The 20,040-nt window shown below is 39.4% G+C and overlaps 1 pseudogene across 1 annotated transcript; it reads left to right on the forward strand.

The window, feature by feature from the left end:
- The first annotated feature begins 14,854 nt into the window (after positions 1-14,854).
- LOC146710578 (uncharacterized) lies at positions 14,855-16,803 on the forward strand (annotated as a pseudogene). Its single transcript, XR_014920264.1, has 4 exons — positions 14,855-15,240; positions 15,398-15,550; positions 15,837-15,920; positions 16,009-16,803. The product of XR_014920264.1 is annotated as an uncharacterized LOC146710578 (transcript).
- The last annotated feature ends 3,237 nt before the right edge of the window (positions 16,804-20,040 follow it).

The raw sequence follows: 20,040 nt of genomic DNA on the forward strand, positions 1-20,040 counted from the left end.
CCCCGCTTCCTCCAGCAGCCTCGTATTAAACCGAACACATCCTGCAGGCCAGATTTTTTCCCACCCTTCTGTCTGACTCATGAGCTGTTGACTGTGAGTAAACTTCATCTAATCTAAAACCAACTGACCCAAACTGTGAAGGATGGGTGTGCTGATTGGTTAGCTTCTGTTTCATTTACCCCACACGTTTATGGTAAAATGTGGCAAAGCCATGTATGACACAGTGTGCCTTTGAAATGTCAGCTCGATGAACCCAAAGGAAGAAAAATGGTGCGAGCGTAGGAAAAGACAGGATGTGTCTTTATTTTACAGGCTGAGCACAAGACGCCAAACCAAATCACAACTCCAACTGACACGGTTATATTTCCCTGAACCAGATCATAATCGTGTTTTGTGTCCTCTTTATGGTTCGTGTCGCCTTGTCCCAGTGCAATTTGATTTTCGGGGCTAGATGTATTCATGGTTTGTTTGTGTGACTCTGCGGGTGAGTGCCACAGTATTATGATGGGTTTATAATCATGATCAGTGCAGCTTCTGACGAGAATCCATCCTTTGACTTGATCTGTGACAAACACACAATTGTGCATCAGCCCCACATGTGGGTTTGGACCCACCCGCTGGGTAAAACTCAACTGGTTCTGCTCTGAATGTCCTATGACTTCAATTTTCTTTCATTTTCAATACAGGATTCTTCAGCTCACCAGAACTCTTTGAAAAAACGCTGTTAACACCAACAAATTATTCTGCTATTAGTATCCATTTGATCAATCAGTCTCCACCTCTATGTGTTTTAATGAGTGGCACAAGTAGCTACACCCACGCAAACAATTTTGCACATATGTATTTATTTATTTATTTATTTATTTATTTATTTATTTATTTATGTGGCATAACTGATTCATCTCTCAGCAACAGTTAAGGAGCGCTCACTTCCTTTTGGGGAAAATAGCTTTACACAAGCTCTTCATTCAAGACTCAGTGAGGAGAGTGAAAGATGGAGCAAAATTGGAGTTTTCTTTTGGGACAGGAGTTAAGCACACCGGGCAGATTTCATACTTGAGACACATGACCAGAAGTGTTTACATGTGAGGGATCTGAAAGACTTCTCCCAGGAACCTGTGAGTATCAGACATTTCATTTCCTGAATTTTGGTCAATTTTGATGCATCGATTTGTATCAACATTTGAAGGAAATGTTTTTATTTACTATAAAGAAAGCACAAAATTCAGTCAGCCACGTCAGTAGGTACACCTTACTAGTACCAGGTTGGACTCCCTGATTCAATAAGGGGCTGAAAAGAGATTTTGGTCCATACATGACAGCATCACCCAGTTTCTGACATTTGTTAGCTGCACATCCATAATGTGAATATCCTGCTTCGCCACATCACAAAGGTGCTCTATTGGATTGAGATCTGCTGAGAGTGGAGGTTATTTGAGTGCAGTGAACTCATTGCCATGTTTGTGAAACCAGCGTGAGATGATTTGAGCTTTGTGACATGCTCCTGACATATCCTGCTTGAAACAGCCATCAGAGGATGAGTACAGTATGGTCATACAGGGTGGACAAGGTCAGGAGCGATCCTGAGGTAGACTGTAGTGTTTAAATGATGCTTAGTTGGTACTAAAGGGCAAAAAATTGCAGCAAGAAAACATTCCCCACACCAGTACACCACCTGCAGCAGAGCCACTGGCACAAGGCAGGATGGCGCCATGTTTTCATGCTGTTTACACCAAATTCTGATGCTGACACCAAAATGCTGCAGCAGAAATTGAGACTCATCCGAGCAGGTAATGGTTTTCCAATCTTCCATGGTCACGTTTTGGTAAGCCAGTGTGAATTGCTTCCTGTTTTTAGCTGACAGGTGTAGCCCTGATGTGGTCTTCTGCTGGTGTAGCTCTTACTTATCTTACTTAAAGCATTTTTTTACCATTCTGATGCTCAATTTGGAAATTAGCAACATGCCTATGCAACTAAATTCACAAAGAAACACTACTGCTTTAAATCTGCAGCTTATCCTACACCACATAGCCGATGCTATGGCCACCATTCAACACTGCATTAGTCTATAAGTTTTTATGAACAGTTCGTCTAATAGCAGGTGCTGCTCTATACAGCTCTACAGCCTCAGGAAGCTGTGTGTAGCTTTGATGATTTCTGATGTAGCGATTGCTGTTCTTATGAGCAGCTTTCAGGTAAAAGCTGTGAAAAGGTGAAGATTGCAACGAATTAGCAATTAGCATAGTAGCCAAAGCCTTTCTGGCCATTTTGGAGGAGCGTTAGTGCAGTTTTATTCACTCTTTGAGCTCCGATTCTGGTCTCAACCAACTAACAAACCCACATACTTTGTCTGTCTGATGCTCAATATGCTGTGTGCATTGATGTAACTTGACCTTCATCTTCCTCAAGATGTAGCTGCATGTTGCAGCATGTGTTCAAAGTGATGCAGAGCTCAGCAGCTGTGAGTTTTTTCTGTCTGTCTGTTGATTACTGCACCATCTGTAACAGGCTTGAACTATATCTAGCTTGGCTGTTAGTCTTAATGCAGTAGCTTGTTTTCTACCAGTGTCAACATTTTTCCCATTGTTGTAGCTGACATTAGTGCATGGACTCAACCTGTTCAATCTGTGCTTCAAAATAATTCTTTCAGATTTAACAACTTCCAACGAGGATTTGGGTTCTTGGTGTTTGAGTTTGTCTTTTATTGTTCTTGAAGTTTGTTATGTTTTGGGATTCCTGTTTTTTTTGCTTTATTCATTATGTTAGTTTTAGTTCCTGCTTTGATTTCACGTGTTTCATCATTTCTTCCACCCTCACCATCTCCCTCTCTGTCTTGTTTCAGTGATATTTCTTTTGCCTTCCTGTGATCCCTTGTCTCCGTCACCATGTTGAGTTGAATATTGATTTATTGATTAGCATCTCAGTGAATACAGAATAAAGATCTACCACAAAGCGAGAAAGCACGAGACAAAGCTGATCAAAAGGTATTGGCTGAATCATGTGCTTATTACGCTTTAACAAAAGATCTTCTAGCATGCAGCTCATATACACAGGGCTCGAAGCAAAGAGTAAAACAAAGCAAACAAACAAAACAAAATAAAAAACCTTTCCACCTTAGATAAGTAAATCGATTAAATTAAATTTCATTAAAATAATCAAAGCAAAACAACCAAGAGTTTCAGTATTATTATTTTTGCTCTTTTCATTCTTGAATTATATATTTTTCTAATAATCTATTTTTAAACATGTTTGTAAACAAGTGAAATGAACTCCACCTTTTTAAATCCCTGTCATAACTATTGCACAGGTTTCCTCCTCTAACAGAAGCACGTCTCTGCTTTATGTTCGCCCTCATCTTGTTCTTTTTAAAGAAATCTGTTGCCCTTAAGTCATATTGACTCTCTCTGACTGCAGCAAAGCCAGTTGTTTTGTGCTTTATAATTATCTGTGCCATTTTATATTCAGCTAAATCATAAAATTTCAGGGTATTCAGATTAATAAACAAAATGTTAGTTGGTTCTATATAGTTTGATTGGTTTATAATTCTTATAGCTCTTTTTTGTAACTCCAAAATGGGAAGAGTGTTCGTTTTATATGCATTAGCCCGTATCTATAGACAGTAAGTCATATATGGAAGCACAGAGAACAATAGTGTGTGTAATGATTTCTTGTTCAGGACATGTTTGTTTTGTAGAGAAAATCAATGGTTTCTGACATTTTTGTTTTCACATGGTTTATATGAGACTTCCAGCTCAGCTCATCATCAATCATCACTCCAAGAAATTTATTTTAACTGTACATTCTTTCAATTTCAATTCCATCAACCCTGATTATAGATAAATCTTTCATTTGTCTGGTACCAAAATTAATACATTTTGTTTGGTTTGTATTTAATGATAAGTTTACATCAAACCAGTGTTTTAAATATATTTAACTCCTTTTCCGCTGTAGTCAGAAGCTGTTCCTGGTTTTTACCTGAGCAACACAGAGTGGTGTCATCAGCGAACAATACACATTTTAACAGTTTGGGAACACTACATATGTCATTTATATATAACATGAATAATTTAGGGCCCAGCACAGAGCCCTGAGGAACACCACAAGCTACCTTCAGCTGATTAGATTTTACATTATTGGTTTCTGTCATCCAGGTAACTTTTCATCCACTTGTCTGCTATCCCTCTAAGACCATATCTCTCTAGTTTATTCATTAATATAGATCATTTGTATCAAACACCTGTTTTAAGTCTATAAAAACACCAGCAGTATATTCTTTATTATCTATTGCAGTAGATATCCCTTCTACAAGTTCCATCACTGCCACTGAAGTGGGCCTTTTTACCATGTTGGTTATCACTTAGGAGATGATGCTTCTCAATATATTTATCAAGTCTATTAACAAATAACTTTTCTAAAATTTTTGAGAACTGTGGGAGTAGAGATATTGGTCTGTAATTGTTTACTGTCTGTCTTTCGTATTAGTCTTTTGATTGCTTCCCATTTTAGTTTTTGCCCGTCTTTGTCATTGTCAGCATCGCTCTAATGGTCTTTACAGATGTTAACTGTTTTCACCAGACCTCACCAGCCTTCCACAGTCCCATAATCCTCACATGTAGCCCTGTTATTCTGTAGGATTTATCTTCCTCAAACCTTATACGGCACTGAACAGCACAGCACACCAGTATAAATGCAAACTACAACAGGGATTCAGAGCAGTGCTATAAACTCCACTCGACTCCTTTGGGCTCCACCTCTGTGTGTGTGTGTGTGTGTGTGGGGGGGGGGGGGGGGGGGGTGTTGGGAAATAACCTGCTTAAGTGTGAAAGCAGCAACTATTCAGCTGAGTGATAAATTCACTTGTTTTAATTTATAAACCACTTAACTTTAATAGCTTGTGTGTTTCAGCAGGGTTACTGTTATTGCTCATGTTCAAAGTTGTTGTGCATGTTCACTTTTTTAATTTTTGTCTCTGCTTCTCATAGTTCTGTTGCACAATCATGTTGTCTTAATGTTTCAGTCTAAGCCCATGGCTCTCTATAATAACAAATGAAAATACCAAAGCTCCAAACATTTTAATGTTTTTAATACCTGTTTCTTCTCACGTCTCCTTTCCAGCCAGTCATGCGTGTTCAATTAAATTTATTTATTTATTTTTACATAGCACCAAATCAAGCATAAATAATCTGAGAGCATCCAGAAATCAGAAAGGACCCTCTGATGGAACTGATGAAAGAGTTTGCAGTTTTAAAACAAAGACAAAGACAGAGGAAAGGAAGCATAAGGAAATGCAGTTCAGAGACGCCTGCAGCAAAAGAGAGAGTGAAAGAGAGGTTTGTATAATTCATGCCCTAAACTCCTGACTTTAAGTAGTTTGATTACATGTAAATCTTATAATGTAATTTTGTTACATAAGTACTTAAAATCTTAAATTGAATGGGATCTGTTTAAATGAAGTGTCCTCAGTTGGGAAACATTCAGTTTCATTTTATTATTATTATTATTAATGGAGTGTGCACGATGCATCTTTGGATGCGCTGGGACGCATTTTCAGTGATGTAACATGGGGTCATCTGGTGTTTCGGGTCTTTCAACATCAGACACTATCATCCAGGCACCCAGCTAAGGTTGAGCAGACCCCAGCCTGCGTCCCAGCGACAGCCACCCACGGATCAGCCCTCTTCATCCACAGCCACCTTGGGGCCTTCTCTGCGGTTTCACCCTCTTCCTAGCCACTCCTGTTAGGCCCAGTTGGTTCAGGACTTTGCGGAGTGAGCATCATGCGAAGCCTTTAGAGCCCACCTCTATTGGCTCATAGTACATCTTCAAGCCGCCTTCCCGGCACTTCTTTACTTCTTTCATTTCCCTCTTCCTCTTCCCAGGACGTGGCGAGATCGAGGACAATAAGCTGTTTTGTTGCCTTTGAGACATAAACATGTCTGGTTGAAGTGATGTTTCAGTGATGTGCTGAGAGAACATCAACTGCATCCTTAGGTCATCCTGCAGCTGCCAGTCCGAGGCTGTATAGAGGAGACCTGACCTTATTCTTTGCTACCGACAGGGCTCTTCTCCAGCTTTGACAAGGGCGAGTCTTGTCTTTGGGCCAAGATGGAGTTTGCCATGGCGTTGCCTACTACTTTCTGGAACCGCCTTCAGCATCTGGTCATGGCAGCTATTCACCCCTTCCAAATCATAGCTGACATGCTGGGCTTGGTAATAGTGATGTGTCGGTCGCAAACGAAATGGCTCTTTGAAGTGAACGACGCACTACGTGCTTTGTAGGGGCCACCGTAAATATACTTTTATTTATTCACTCCACATAAAACGTAATAAATAAATGTTAAAATACAAAAACCAACAATTTACATTTCAACTTTTAACTATTTAAATTTTCAGCTTTTTCCTTTTAAACAAATTTAAGTGAAACAACACAAAACACTGCAAACCACAACACAATCAAATATAAATTAAAATATGAAAACAAAAGAGAAGATGCACATTCTCTGTCATGTAGGCCTGGGATGATATTTTGGGAGAGTGTTTTCCTGCTTGGAATTGCATACATAGGATTCCCTGCATGAATAAACTTGCAGAAAGAAAGAAAGAAAGTAATTCTCCTCTCCAGGGACTCCACAGTAGGACGGAGTGCAGGCCTTGAATCTACCTGACTTGTCAACCTTAGTGAGCGTTTGTTGGACTTCTGGATGGCAGTCAAGCCTTTCAGAGATGTCAGAGGACCAACAGGAGCTTAATGGAGTCTAATGTTACTGCGATTGTGTTCGTTTGTGCATTTGTGTTCAAATAAATACATTTACTCAACCTGAACCATTGTTTTTAAATCACAGGCCAGAAGAACGCTTACATTAGTCTTCTGCCACACTATGTATCTATGTAATGTTGTATTAACTGAATAAAATGGGGATGGTTAGACACGAAGTAGCGACTAGAGCCGCATTACTTTCTGTTTTATAGAGAACTGCAGGTCTGACAGGGTTTTTTTAAACACCCTGAGGGTAAAAAGAAAATAATCCTAAAGGAGAAAAACTACAGAAAGAAGCGAAACAGCTTTCTTCCTGGAGATGTGTGTCCACTTAATTTGAACCCTTCCTCACATTTCTCATATGATAACCTGCAGGGTATTGAACGTGGGGATACAAGGGAACCATTAAGTAGCACCTTCCAGAATCAAAGAAAATTGCCATGGTCCCTCAGTCCTCCTGTGCTGGCTCACCATTTTCTATCCTTCTGTTGTTTTGTGTGAGTGAGCTGACCTCAGCGTTGTGTTTCAGGAGCGGGACGTGTCCTGGGTTAACACCCTTCGGTTCCTCTCACCTGCAGGTAATGAGCTCACCCATTTGCAATCAGCTGCTACTTAAGATCGTCTTCAGGCTTTGCTGGATCATTGAACTGACCACAGTTAGTGAAGCAGGCTTTCTCGCTCAGTGTTTGCTGCTTGCTTTGTGTGTCTCTGTGCAGAAGGCCTTTGAGATCTTAGAGAGACAGAAAGAGGTCTCGATTCTGTGGAGCTAAGGTGTGGATTTTCTTGTTCTTTCTGGGCCTTGGACTTCACTGACTGGACACCTTTACCTTCACCATGTGAGCTGTGTTTGGGAAATAAACTGAAACTTTTCTCCAGACTGCTGCATTTGAGTCCAATGCATTTTGGGAGGCCTAATCGAATGTGGACCGAAACGCAGACACAGAGATGCAGGTGGATGTTTAACAAAGAGTGAGCCTTTATATTGGGCGGCAAAAAAACACCAAAAACAAAAGGCGACGGGAGACTGCGAAAAACTAACAAAAACCTAAACTGGGGAAAACTACGAACAAGTATAAAGAAAGTAAGAACATAAAACGTGAAAATCAGAGATGAGGGACAGAAAATGCAGAAGATCCAGCAACAAAAAGAGGAAGACAAAGGACTTAAATACACGAGGGAGTAACGAGGGAATGGGAAACAGGAGGGAAACACAGCAAGACTAATCTGACATAATGAGACAACGGGGAAGCAAAACTCAGCACACTGAAAACAGGATACGAGACTATCAAAGTAAAACAGGAAACAGAAATCAGGAGACGCAGACTTGAAAAGGCGACACGGCTGACAGTGGAGGCGAACATTGAGCACACGAACATAGACAAGAAAGCACAACTGACTCGACGTGACACGTGGAACACACGGGAGGTGCAAAACCCAAGATCTAAAAATCAATAAAGTCGAACCAGAAACGAACAGAAACCAAGAATACTGATCATCAAAAACCAGACTCAGGAACGGGACATTGTTACTGTGACGGCCTGATCACTGCTGATCCTGGACTGGACAAGTGGTGAAGAAGATGGATGGATTCACTCTTTACGTCACATTTCTATTCAGCCTTGTGTGCTTTGATTGATCCATGTCATCCATTAACAGTTACTGCATAGAAATTATTTCCCTGTTATTTCACTCATTCCTCCCAGAGGACGGACTCGGTTATGTTTCACTGCCGTATTTGACATTTTTGCTGACACTCCGTCTGTTGCCTGAGCAGGGATCAGCCTCACTAACTCTTAACCTTCATGATCACAAGGGAGGGTTTTTTGAGCTTCATTAAAAGACTCCCATCCTTCTGCTGTGCTGGGAGTGCTGGGAAATTAGTCTGGGGTTCCAAAGAAGTACACACAAGAAGAAGAAGAAGTAATCCTCAAACAGGTGATTGAAACACAGGCACACAACTGTACGCACATGTCAGACGAGTGTCTAAAAACTCTTTTCTTTTTTCCCTTTCTTTGAAACCATATCTTCTGGTTATTAGTTCATCATGTACGATAAATAGATAAACAGATATTTAAAGCGTTCAGTGAGCCTCTGGTTCTTCTGTCTTAAATGTTCTTTGTAATGTTGTAATGTGTGTTTCAGCTTATGGAAACACATCATCTAAAAATACATCTGTTCTAAGAATACTCATCAAACACCGTCAAAGCAAATTGTAAAAAGAAATGCATCCTGTTCCCAGAAACATCATAAAGCCAGTGTGTGCAGATGCTCATTTGGGAGAAATTGCACCTTCTCCCCAACGGGAGCAAAAACCACGATGGCCCCCATCACTGTGTTTTCTTCATCCACGCTCCAGTCCAGGCCGGAGCTGACCCTTAATCAGCTGCCTTCAAACTGTGTTACACTTGGACCAGTTGATCAGTCATTTATAGAGGGGTGTCTTTGCTCTAATGACAGTGGCACAAGCTTCTGCATCTCTCATTGTTTTGTGTTCTTTAAAAAAAGTACAATCGTGCAATCAGTCTCTTTTCAATCAGTGTCCATTATAAATGGAAGTGAGCATCATGCCTGATCCAGAAGAAAAAGACGGCCTTTATGAACTGACAGCTAACCTGGCAGCTTTGTGCGTCTGTGCATTTTACAGCTGCTGTTAACATGCTAGCGTGATCACAGGGACAGTGCTAAGATGCTGATGCTGTTTAGCGTGCTTTAAATTCTTTCTCCTCACATACGGAGCAGGCACTATCACATCATACAGACCTCATAGTAGAATCATATCACAGAAGGGCACAAAATGGACATTTTGATATTTGGCTACATAAAGTAAATCTCTGACCAGGCCCTGAACGCCATTACTTTGGCTAAAATATTGTGAGAAATCAAAGTCACTTTTAATCAAGCTGTTGCCTCACATTAAACAACTGTAAAGACTGTCTTATCTCATCTGCACATATTGTCCCAATTAGGAACGTCGTATCTGACACAGATGCTGAAAAACGTGTTCATCCATTTGTCGCGTCTCTGTTGTCAGGCTGCTCTAAACGCCTTCAGCTGATCAGCAGACCAGGGCTCCTCGTGATCGCTGGTCTTTTCTCAGGGTTCTCAGTCTTTTTTCAGTTTAATATCGTTCTTCATTGCTTGATCCTCTCTCTTTCGTCCTGGCTGTATTTGGTAAATCACTGTCTGTGTTTGTGAAGTTCATTGGTCCCCTCAGCATTTTCTGGTGTCTCATCCTTATTTTTGTTTTTAGCATTGGTTGTTAATCATTTCCTGTTTTGGCAGTGCATTTATCTTGTGTCTTCACTTTAACTTCAGGCTCAAATACTTCACTTTCTTACATCTGCATAGGTCCATACCGTAACATTGTATCCTAATGAAATACTTACTCTAGGCTCTACTTGTGTAGACAGAGCTGTCAGGTATCAGAAACCAGTCCAGCTCCCAGTTTGGACAGACATCCTATGTCATGGTTCTGGGTCTTTGACCCAATGTTTTGTGTCTGTGGACTTTTGAATCGTGTTTAGTCGTTATTGTTGTGTTCTTAGACTTATCTTTCCTAGTTTACTTTTCTTGTGCTTATAACTTTCCTAATTATTATGTTTGTCTGTTGTGATTCAGGTTAAATTCCCTTATCGTTTCCCTTTCTCAGTGTTTTGTCCTCAGTGTCTTCCTGTGGAAGACGATGTCTCCATGTTCACTTATCCCCGTGTCTCCTCTGTCTGTCTCTTTGTCTCCCTCACCTTTTCCCATGTTCTTCTGTGTTCCCACCTTAGAGTCAAGCTTGTGTGTCTGGGTCTCAGTGTTTGTGTTGCTTCCTGTCTTATTTTGATAGTCTTATGAGCATTGTGTTCGGTTTTGCTTCCCCTGTCTTGTTATGTCTAATTTGTTCCTGCTGTGTTTCCACTTCCCTGATCGCCCCTCATTGTATACAGTGGCTGTGTCCCTCAGTCCTTTGTCAGAACACCTGTACACTTATCCCTGTGTCCCAGGTTTCTGAAGTTTCTCCCAGTTTAGTTTTCCTGATTAGTTTACTTTCAACAGTCAGCTTGAAAAAAAGAAACTTCTCGTTTAACTTCTGCCTGCAGTGTCTGCATTTAGGTCCTCACTCTCCCTCCATTCAATCGGCTACCGAAGATCATGACAGCCTACTCTTAGAATTGAACTTTCTTTTTTTGATCAAGTATATATGTAAATATGTTGGTGGGATAAGGTTTAATTTTCATCAGTGACACAATATGAAGGACTAAAGAGGCCCGCTGCTCTACTATTATATTTATTATATGATTTTGGACGACTCACCGGCACATTGTGAGGAGTGAGAGAGGAGAAGGAAAGTTGGTGATGTTTAGCAGCTGCTAACAGTCAGGACCTCAGAAGAGTCCAACGAAAAAGCTCTCAGCTGTGACAAACTGTTTTCAACAAGACAAAACCGTTTTTCTTATGCTCCTCTCACAATAATCGACTTGTAGGCAAAGAAAATTCTTTCAAAATAAAAAAATACTTTCCCCCCCCTTTCTCTCTCAGTCGTTCCTTTAGTGTCTCACAGCTTTTTCTTTGTACAGTCTGTGGACAGAGATGAAGCTCAACCTGAATCCTGTAAACAACCACAGGAGCAGTTCCTGGGAGACGCAGTCTGTCACCACTTTCTCCAGGGGTAAGCAGAGACAGCACACTACTTTTTCTGTAACCTATTTAGGGTTAACTGCTAATTACTTTTTCTTCCTTGTGTGTTAACAACACTGAAGTTTGGAAGGTGCACAAGACCCAGGAAAGTAATTCAAAGTAACAACTGAAACATGCCACAAAATCCCGTTTTTATGCCTTTGCCAGATAGTTGTGCAGCAGTTTACATAAAACTGCTGCACAATTTCCACCTGACGTTTTCTACCATTTATCTGGAAATGTAATCTAACACTCCTTGAGTTGCCAAGTGTCAGGTTCCTGGGTGTGTTGACGCAGCGTTTTAAGTTTTAGTTTATTTGGATGTTGTTTATGTTTGAGTTCATTAGATTAGCGAAGTTCGTTTGGTTATTAGACTCCTTGTGTTTTCTTCCCCTGTGTTTAAGTTTCCCTCACCCTTTGTGTTTCATCCTGCGTGTCTTATGTTGTCAAGTTCATATTGTCATGTCTGCATTTTTTGTTTCCTCTTTTATTTTGAAGGTCTGTGTCCTATGTCAGTGCAGTCAGCTTTGCTTCCTTTGTCTCGTTATGTCAGACTAGTGTCAGCTGTTTCCTCATGTGTTTCCACTTCCCCTAACCCCCCTTGTGTGTATTTAGTCTGTGTGTTTCTGTTCGTTCTTTGTCAGGTCGCCTGTTGTTCACGCCACGTTTTCCATGCCGTGTTTCCAAGTTTCATGTCCAGGTTTTTCTTGTTGTTTATTTAGTTCTCCCAGTTTAGGTTGATGTTAGTTTTACTTCAGTTTGTCTTGCCCTTTGTTTGTACCTTTTTTAAAAGCCTTATTAAACGGCTCACTTTTTGTTAATATTCAAGTTTTGGTCCAAGTTCCTTCGTTTGACGTGGAGCATTTTGGGTCCTCCACGTCAAATTCCTACAGTCTGCCTCTGCCAGACTGTGACAGTCCAAACCTTAAATTATTTATTTAGCTGTTTTGTTCTGCAATCCTGTGAAAAACTACTTCCACAGGAATTTAAGGGTAGCAGCTGCTCATCAAATTCACATGACTAATTAATCACCCGCAGGCGTGAGCACTTCTAGAAAAGCAGATGTTTTTGAAACATTCAGGTGTTAACACACAGTCTTCCCAAGAGTGGACATCCCAACAAATTCACCCCAAGGTCAAACTGTGCAGTGTTCAAAAACTTGAACAAGTGTTGCCTGTGTGGAAGGGATGCTGTCTCTAACAAACACAGCACAGCTGTGGCTTATATAAAACTGATAAACATGGTGGCAGAGAGGTGATGATTAGGGTTCGTTTTGCAGCTACAGGACCTCAGTGCTTTGGCATTGAGTCGACCGTGAACTCCTCTGTATACCAAAATATTCCAGAGTAAAATTCCTCCAAAATGGTGTGAGATACTGAGAAAAGGAAAGGATCAATTCAAATTATTGCTGCTATTATTGGGTGTACTAGTCATATGAAATGTTTTCCAGTGTGGCTGGAAGCTCGAAATGTCAAATTGTGACATCAATAAAATGCTGACATTTCATTCTGGCTGGCTGGTGCAGGTAAGGGATACCTAGCAGACAGCTAGAGCTTAAATGAATACCACCTGTCCCACAAAGTGCCCATTTCCTTATTAAATCCATAACCACATCCTTCAATTCAATATAATTTTATTTATAGAGCGCCAAATTACAACAACAGTCGCCTCAGGTGCTTTATATTGTACACTGAAAAAATGGGAATTGGCAGGCTTTTGAATTTGCACAAATGAATTTAGTTAATGCTACACAAGCCTCTCATGTTTCTCTTATTTACATGATTAAATAAAGTACCATTTACTTGATTATAAACAATACTGAGACTACTCATTTTTCTTGCATTGATTTAAAGTGACTAAATTAGAATACTAAAACCATTGTAATCATGTTTGACCACAACCGGAAATGATGCAATATATTCAAAGACAACAACTAAATGCGATTGGATAATAAGACCTAGAGTCTTATCCAATAAGACAACAACATAATTTAAGGAGAGCGCAATTGACCGCCAGATTCTGGAAGACTGTTCAGCCACATGCAACCTTTGGCACTGAGTCAGGCATACTGAGAAGGTAAGTAATTTAAATACATTTGTTTTAGTTTGGTACGTTTTCACAGAATTGTTGTAGTGCATGCTATATGAAACGTAATCTGTAATGTTGTTTTTACAGTGCTAGCTAAAGTTGGTATTAGCTTTGTGGCTAAAGCTGAAAAATATTAACAAATTGCACATAGTCGGGAGAAAGCAGCTGTTGTCAGATATGGAATTTATGCATGTTACAGAGAGCACTGACGTTTTTGATGGCTTAGCAAGTTAAAACGTCACTGAGAGCGCAATAGTGTTTGTGTTACTCGTGCTAGCTATGGCTACATTGGCTAATTAGTCCGGCTGTAACCGTCAGAGTTTCAGAAGCTGGGAGGGCCACAGTGCCATACCTTAATTCTTGCTGATGACATGCACTCAAGTTATAAGAAGGATCCTGCCACCATGCCCAAATAATACAGCAGATATCTACAAGGAGATAAGTTTGTTCAACAGACTATGTCTTATTAAGTGATGTATAGTGAATTTTCCAAAATCGGCCCAAAACAAATTAGGACCCTTTCCCCCCCTCTTTTTTTCTAGTTTGTGTAGAACGTATGTGAGCTGCTTCTCAAAACATTATGTATAAATGAGGGAAAGATTGGTACTTTAAAGAAACCATTGATGCTCTTCTGGACTGGAATACCTTTTTTCAATTAAAATTAATGTTTTTTGTGATGGTGGAATTTTTACCTTTATGATTACAGAAGTCAAAACATCAGATGATTATAGCTTACCATCTAAACTCCCCATCTCTTGGCAAGTCTGAATTAGAGAGCTCAGCTGTATCGGCCTTTCTAGTGGATTTGCTTAAAGAGGAGATAGCTTAAGTCATTAGGTACATATTCCCTGACATTCTAGAGGTCAACCTTGCACAGTGTGTGACATAAAGAGTATAACTTATAGAAATGGAATGGTACTGGCCCAAAGGGCAGCAGGTGGATTGCCAGAATACTGAAAAACCATATCTGCATTGTACCACAGCATATTCTACATTGTCAGAGAGCTTGGTGGCTGGTACAGAGAGCACCACAGAGCTTTTGAGCTCCGCCCAGTATCCACAAGAATATTCACTCTCGCTTCACTCTGTGAACTCCTTGATACTTATCCATTGGTTGACTATGAGATTGGATCAGTCCACATTGTGACTTTAAAAAGGCATATAGAAATAAAAGGTGTTCATATAAGTGTAATAGGTTCAGTCGCATGTATTTCATTAGATAAATTCTACTTTTTTATGTCTGATCTTTATAACTTTGAGTATTGGGTATGGATAGCTTTATGAAAACTAAACTGAAAGGATTCTTTCTGAATGTCTGATATGTAATTCTTTTTTTCCTACAGAGTCCTATGGGGAGTCCTATGGTCCTAAAGACTGTTTTGGCTGACGGAACCTGTCGAAGGCTCACTCTCTAATGGAGCGCCTGAATCAACTGAGGATCTCATCGTTGAAGTCAAGAGACAGTGTTGTCTTCAGGGCAGCTTCAGTTTATGGATTCCTTGTTTGGGAATGAGTTTCTTAACCTTACCTCAGTTTCAGAAGTAGCAGACAAGGGGACTCTTAAAGCTATTGACATGTCAAAGCCCACCACATGGACATAAAAAAGAGTAACAGAGTTGGTGAAACTCAAGATGGAAAAGACTTTTTCATACAGAAGACATGAAGTTGTTCGTGATGCACCAATGGTGGAGGCTTTCATGGCAAGATGGCCTGCTCTATTTGATTTCCATGAGGTAAGGTTTGCCTCATACACGGTGTTCTTGTGGTATTAGCCTAAAATGGTTAAGGCACAGTTGTTATTTGACAGCCCATTTCTTCAGCATGAGTGATTGCGGCCTTCTTCCAGGCATTAAACCTTTGAAGCTCATTTCTCTGTGCTCATGTTTTCAGATCAACGCTGAGTTTAAGAGAATTGCCACTATCCCCCCTCAAACAAAGTTCCTGGCTCAGCTGGATCTCCACTTGGACAACCTGGTGAAGTTGGTCAACAGAAGAGGAGAGCTTGGACTAATACTGAAAAGAATTGTGGCATAAATGGATAATGTAAGTGATAAAGCCTCAACATTCACTTAACATGATCCTCTTTGGATGAAATTTTATAATTGTGGAAGATTTCAAATGTTTCCCATGATAAATTCTCTCATTTTGTATTTTTACATCTACTTGTTTTTTTTAACCTTCACTTTGTCAACTTATTATTAATTGCCAGTAAACCTATTATTAATTTGTGTGCCTTTACTTTAAAAACATTCATGTAAAGTACACTATTAAAACTTAAATGAAGGACAAGAGCTGAATGAAGATGCTAATTACATACATTTCATTTCAGTGTGAAGATGTTGATGCTGAGTGTGTTAAGGGAGTGTGTATCTACATGGGTGAAGACCCTGGCATGCTTATCCATGAGTATGTGGTATGTACTTGTCTTTTTTTTTTTTGGACTTTCCACAGTGTGTCATATTACTTACTTGGAAATGACTAACATGGCTTCTTTTTTACAGGGCATGGAAGAACGTGCCATCAGTGAGACTGTTGAAGACACCACTGTTTGAATTTATCTTCTTAAAGAGCAAGCTTCAGCAGATGAACAAGAGTTGTCCTTGCAGGCATCAGGGTGGCGAAGACTTTGGATAATGTAGCATTTGCTGTGATAATGCTATTTGGACTCATGTATGCATTAAACCTTGCCTACCCTGCTGACCTTTGCTACAACTTTGACGTTTTCCAGAAGGTTTTCATGGAACTGGATGGAGCTAAACTCTCTAAAGTTCTTGCTTTCAAAAACCATCTGTTTCATTGAGAAGTCAAAGACTGCACTTCTGCAATTCTTTGCAGTTTTTCATTTTGTGTTCAGTAATGTTATACTGCTTATGTTTTTATTGCTTTCCCCTCATGTGACTGCAATGCAGGATAATTTTTCCTTTTGGTATCGTGTTGTAAGAAATTTTTACTGACGATTTTTAGCAATATGTTCTAAGTCAACCTTAATGTCCTGCTTACATGTTTAAAATGAAGATTAAAATTCATGTAGGTGTTTGGTATTAGTTATGTAACAATGTCATTTAAGGCTCAACTTAGTTGAAATCTTATACAGGTAAATACTTGTACAGAAGCTGAAACTGTTGTTAAATAACACACAAGTTATATTTGGGTAAATCTGTTTATTCATAAAAGCGTGTTGCTTTTTTTTCAGGTAGTCTTAATTTAGTTTACATTTTCAATTGTGTAATTAATACAAATGTTTTATATGTAAGAGATGACAGGATCATCTATAAGCACTTTCTTTTATTTGCTGCTAAGGTCAGTTTTTTGTGAAATATTTGCAAATATATTCTCAAACTAACTTTTTCTTTTAGTTATTTCTGCAGGCTATCTTTAAAAATGTGTTAACAAGTTTACATGGATGTGATTTTGGACTTGTTCATGGCAGAATTGCTGCTTTCACTGCTGTTACAGTTTAATAAAGGTGAATTGTTCAGTAGCACTCACAGTCTTTGCCTTTTTTGTCAATAATAATCAGTTAATATTTCAATTGAAAAAATTAAGTAGGATTTAAAGCCATAATTTGTGTTGCAGGAACATAATTGCAATGTGTTTACATAATATCATTGCGTACCACTGGCAAATAAAAATAAGTTGGTGTTAAACATTAAAATATATTGACATTATGCAATACATTGATATTATGATAATAGATTAATATTAGTACATCAAACATGATTTTTTAAAGTAATCTGATATAAATAAAATACTTTGATCTGACAAGCATTAATTACTTGAGGGAAAGTGGAAAATTAAGTCAGTCATACTTATTCATATTATGTGGGACCGATGTACACAATAAAATCAAGTAAATTGAAAGAACTTTTTTTTTTCAGTGTAGGATAGACCCTACAATAATACATGCAGAGAAAAACCCAACAACCACATGACCTCTATGAGCAAGCTCTTTAGCGACAGTGGGAAGGAAAAACTCCCTGTCTGTCACACTCAGTTTAAATGGCTAACTTTAAACCAGGTTCAGGCTGTGCAAAAATGCCAGAGGAAGAAGGCTTTGGTGATTGATGTCGCTGTCAGGGAATTACATCTTAGATCTCTATCCAGAAGAAACTAAAGCATTTTTTTGTACCTGGGTATAAACATGGTATAAGAACTGAATCTCTTTGGAAGCCAGCCTCTAGTGGTCATTCCTGGAACTGCAGTGTTGGTCATTTCCAACCAGGCTTAATTTTTCAGCCGAGGACATTGTTGCTTGATTGAAACATGGTGACATTGTTACTTAAAGATGGGTACATTGACAGCTAACGACTGCTGTGATTCCAGCTAATTTCATTTAAAAATGAAATCTAAGGGACCGTTTTAAAAATGCACAATTTGGTTACCAATACTAAGTAAATGAAATTTAAATCATACACATTGTCAAAGCAAAAGGCTGGCAACATAAGTTAATAACTGATGAAATACATTGTTCAAATGTTTAATTTAACTAACATTAATATGTAAATGAACTGAATGGTTTGATGCTGGTATCAGCTCTGCTGTCTTCAACAGTTAAATGGTCTTAAGACCAGGCAGACAGACTAACATTACAACAGGCTTTAAAACTAAGATATTGCTGACATTCAGGCCCAGTTATGCTCACTAACTTCACTTATACCTTTAGTAACAATCAGTCTGGGTTTACATTACAAGTTGTCCACCACTATATTTATGCACATAAGAGTTATTGGGACTATGACACACTTCATTTAGGCTGCGTCGTGACTTCAGCTGCGCGGCTTCTATTACTGTGTGACTTTATAGATGTTCCCACTTATTTCAAACAACACAAAGTGACGCGGGTATAGCAGAAAGAAAAACAAATTTGTGTGTGGCCAACTTGTAAATAAGCCATCGCTGGTCAAAATTGGAAGGAATGCTGAGGTCCAGAATTGGAGGTGAAAAGAGGCAGCCTCCTGTCATGCTGCCAGCTGCAGATCCAATCAGCTTTTATTTGTTGGATCGGACTGCTCTCATCTCTCATGTCTCTCATATGCTCTCTTTCGCTTCGTCAGGCTAAAAAGCAAAAAAATTGCAAATGCAAACCCAAGTGAGCAAGCTGCAGAGACCGGAGCACAGCCACAAGCACGGTAACAGGTGCAGTATTGGCACAGTGTAGATCGCATCAAAGCACGACACTGGATAGCGTCGTATTACATACAGAACATATCAGGGAAGCAGGTTTTTGCCTGAAAGCTCTTCCTTCTGCCCGTCTTTTGTTTTTTACATATGGCAGGACTTAAAGCTGCGCGTTTTATTAACAAGCATGAAAATCTAAGTTTAGCAGAGAAGAGCAAACAAGTCCCACCTGCTACAAGATTGTCAGATATGGGAAACCTGCTGTTCATGGAACGGACTCATTCATTTACGCAGCTTATTGCTCCTGCTGAGTTAAATTAATGTTTAAGAAAAAGTGCTTTGAGCAAATACTGATGTCAGCATGACAACTACTTCAATTAAAATCTGCGGGTGCATAAGAGCACCATGACATCAACCATTGTCTGGTGTCAGAGGAGGAAACCACACAAGTCAAATTTCAAATTCAAATTCAAATTCAAATTTTATTTGTCACGTACACAGTCATACACAGTACGATATGTAGTGAAATGCTTGGACAACTGCTCGTGACCTAAAGAAAACAAAAAAGGAAAAGGCTATGAATAAGATAGGAAATAAATATGAAAAATTAAAAAGGGTAAATTTAACTAGTCCAAGCCATTCTTTGCACCAGGCTGTAAACATGCTTTATAATGTTGTTAAGCAGGACATTTTACCACAGGAGTCAGACTCAAGCAGCCACTGGAGGAACTTCGCACACCCACTTTGAGCCCCAGATTTGATGATCATGTTGATTCATATTTTTATATTTGTACATGTGTGCTCCTGATCAGCTGGCGTTTTAAATGTGAATTCATTTTATACCTGCCATGATGCTCACAGGTTATAGAACAACGAGAGAAAGGACAGGACCAGGATCATATCCATTGTAATCCATTTCATTCATTCAAGCATGTCTGCAGGGTTCAGTCTAAATCATTCTAAATGGATTTGATGCCCCTTGTCTCCTTGCTCCTGTCTGCAGGTTTATTACATTTTAGGGAGCTGTGCTGTCAAAAAGGAGCAACTGCTCCTTTAGATCCCGCAGCCTTTTATTATTTATTATTTAATATTTATAGGCAAACTATAAATCTCTGTGAGTACAACAGGGTATACATTGTATACCTGCTCGCAGGCTCCACTGCAGCCAAAATAGCTGTGACTCACCTGGACCTCTGTGGAGGTGCTTAGGGGTTGTTTAACGTTATTTACCGTAATCGAATTATTACACTCAACGATTGCAGTTAACTTAAAAAAAAACAATCAATGTGATCTTTTTTGTTGAAAAGAAACTGGGAAATGTTTTTTCCATTGGTGCATACACATAGTAAAATTGGGCAAAGTTACACATAATGTGATCATTTCATCCTTACATGGACAAAAGTGCTGGGCCATCT

This window comes from Copadichromis virginalis, linkage group LG4, assembly GCF_057382275.1.
Source record: "Copadichromis virginalis isolate Kocher_CV1m ecotype Utaka linkage group LG4, C_Virginalis_male_GT1.1, whole genome shotgun sequence".
In the NCBI taxonomy this organism is placed as follows: domain Eukaryota; kingdom Metazoa; phylum Chordata; class Actinopteri; order Cichliformes; family Cichlidae; genus Copadichromis; species Copadichromis virginalis.